General features: G+C 30.8%; 1 long non-coding RNA gene across 1 annotated transcript; it reads right to left on the bottom strand.

Moving 5' to 3' along the window:
* Window positions 231–2,633, bottom strand: LOC108661808. Its single transcript, XR_001927689.1, has 2 exons — window positions 1,763–2,633; window positions 231–1,178 (listed from the first exon to the last, which is right to left on the bottom strand). It is a non-coding gene; the product is annotated as an uncharacterized LOC108661808 (long non-coding RNA).

Genomic DNA, 3,289 nt, shown 5'->3' with positions numbered 1-3,289 from the left:
ATTTTAAATATTGGTTTTAAATATAAATTTTTAAAAATAATAACATCTGAGACAGTATAAATGATTTCATACAAGAATGAAAAAAAAAACAAGATGGTATATAAGTATAACTTTATAAACGAGTAGATAAATTCATATTCACGACCTTATCTATGTATTAATGAATACAAAATTCATATAAGGTAAAGTGATTGATAAATGTCGAAAACTCTTTTGACTTTTTCCTTTTAGACTCAAATTAAGCACTATGAATTGGACCTGAACTCATTATTCTTTTTTATGATAAAATTAATCAAATTCCAACATTATAATGTTTACTCTTGGACCCCAAATGTTTAGTGTCAAATCTATCTCATGCTTTTACTTTGGATTAGTCTAGACAATTAATAAAATTTTAATCTATCCCAAGCTTTTACTTAGGATAGCATAATTAGACAAGTTTCTTAAACTAGACAAAAAATATATATATTGATATTTGGAATTTTTTTTATTTGATTACAAATTAACTTAAATTTGGGGAAGACCCTTTAAATAAATCAAATATATTCTTCATTCCATTTTTGGACTTTGATTGAAAGTGGAAGACCCTTTAAATAAATCAAATATATTCTTCTTATTTTTATTGTTATTTTTTTATTCAAATAACAATGGTCCAAGCATCTTTTGCTTTATGTAATTATTGGCTTCACTTTTTCTATTTTTTATAAAAATTTTATTTAATAAATAATTATATCTCAATCCAAAATCTTAAATAATTGACAAGTTTTGATCATTGGGATTGTACAAGGGATATTTTTGTAAAAGGTGAATGTTTTTGTTTTCTATAGGGGGAATGTGCAGAGTCTCTCTGTATGGGATTTTTTGACAGACAGTGTTTGTCCTGCTTTGGCAGGGTTGAAATTAAGTAACCGTCCTTCTTAATGAAAGTCATTCATGGCTTATCAAAAACAAAAAAAATAGTTTTGGTCATTGGTGGTCTATAATGGACTATCTTTGCTCAAACGTTAATAAAAAATACATCAATGTGAAATTAAGATTTTTCTCGACTCTTATCTTAAAAGAATTAAATCCAATACAAAAATCGACTTTACCTAAGTAAAAGGGATATTCCCGAAGCTTTGATGATCATATGCCGAAATACAAGGGATAAAAGCAATTGTGGAATATTTATAAAGTACCTGACTGAAAATGTGAAATACAAGGGAATTAATCGTGGATCAACCAACTTGGAATTGAAAATTCTACAGATGTAGGAATACTAATTTAATTATAATGATACCACACTCATAATAATAGGACCAACGATGATCTTTCTAGTAAGCATCCCATATCAAGGTCTTGCTTTGCCAGCAAACTTAATTTACTTTCTTTAAGATTGTGTTGAGGCCATCTTAAGAAAATAGACTTTGTGTTTAAAGTCCCACTGATCCCTCTAAGATGAGTGACAGATTACTAGGAAATTTATGCCTTACAAAATTGATCAAAAGCTGGCAACTTCAACAGATTACACCGATGAATGTTTGAACCTGGAATCTGTTTTAAGTCTTTTATTCTTTTAAAATTAAATTCAACATTATTCCTACTAGGCAGAAAACAACTGATAAGAAACTGGACCTCAATGACAAGTCAGAGATCTATTCTTGAGACTCTTGGCATACTAACAATGCACAGAACAGTTATAAAAAGAAACAAAGATATGCAGGCATTCAGATAGCACACTCTTCAGATTAAACTGAAAAGATGAGAATTAAGGCAATCTTACCAGCAAACTGGACAGCGCAAGAGTAACCTTGCAACCGGGTTGTATCCACCTCTTTGTTTGATTTAAGCCTATTCACCCTAGTTTGAAGAATTTGACAATTTTCTGCCGTGGACTCACCACCTCTTAACACACAACCACAAGTGAACAACTCAAAATCACACACATAATCTACACCTGAAGTTGAAAGATATAACAGTTTGCCTTCAACAAAAATTTTGAAAGCAAACAAAATTAAAAGGGCCAAATTTTTAAAAATTTGTCAAATACACTACTGTTTGTCAAGAATGAAAATTTCTACTCAACTTAACTAAAACATACAATTGGTCTCACTTGGATCTTAACCCTAAAGCTGCCTGGATTTGTCTCTCTACCTTCGGAGACCGGGAAACCAAAATTAAGGAAAGAAAAAGTAGCTAGCAGGGATCAAAGAAAAGTTTTTTTTTTTTCAAATTTTTTTTTTCACTACTTGAATGTGAAACGGTAAGACACAGGGAGGAAAGAGAGGGAGCTTCTGCTGGAGAGAAAAGAAAAAGGAAGCTTTTTTAGAGAGAGGGGAGAGTGCCGGCTAGGTAGAGAGAGAAAATGGAAAAGGGAAATGAGGAAGAGAGTAGAAATAAAAAAGAAAGACAGGGAGAAGAGAAGGAGAGAAGAAGACGCCGGCGGGGAGAGCTGCCGACGCTAAGGGAGGAAGGCGAGGAAGAGAGACGGAAGGAACAAAAAAAAGAAGAATGAAGGCAAGATCGCCGGCTAGAAGACAGGCCGACGGCAAGGGAGAAAAAAGAGGGAGCTTCTGCTGGAGAGAAAAGAAAAAGGAAGCTTGTTTAGAGAGAGGGGAGAGTGCCGGCTAGGTAGAGAGAGAAAATGGATGAGGGAAGTTTGGGAGAGAGGAGAAAAAGTGGGTTTTATATAGGGTTTGGAGGGCTTAAAACTACGTCGTTTTGTAACTCAACAAAATCCCTCCCTACTCCATCCAACGGCGTCGTTTTCGGACAAAGCACCGGACAGTGCATTATTGGGAGCAGATCATGGGCCAAGCAAAGTTAGTTTGGGTCAGTCTGATCCAATCAGGTATAAGCTTAAAGTCTTTACCTTAACACATATTTGAATATTTTAAATTTTATTAATAAATTAAATTTTTTAATATTACTCAATATAAAACATAATGTTATATTACTAAATTTATTATATAAATATATTTATGACACAAATTATATGTTATATATTGATTATTATACAAAATTTGTATAATTAATTATCAATATAATTTTATAAAAAGTATGACAAAAACTAATAAAATTAATAATTGTAATCATATAAATGAAATTTACTATAACCTCACATATAAAACATATTAATATATATATGTAGGATATTTTAATATCTCATATACATACATATATATATTAACTTATAAAGTTATATCAATTAAAAAATATAACTTGTACTTTCATATTAATAAAATAGGTTATAATATAAATTTTTTTTAATAATGCAGGTTTATCTATATATATATATATATATATATAT

Source organism: Theobroma cacao, chromosome 4 (assembly GCF_000208745.1).
Source record: "Theobroma cacao cultivar B97-61/B2 chromosome 4, Criollo_cocoa_genome_V2, whole genome shotgun sequence".
Classification (NCBI taxonomy): Eukaryota; Viridiplantae; Streptophyta; class Magnoliopsida; order Malvales; family Malvaceae; genus Theobroma; species Theobroma cacao.
This window is presented reverse-complemented; position numbering and strand designations above follow the sequence as displayed.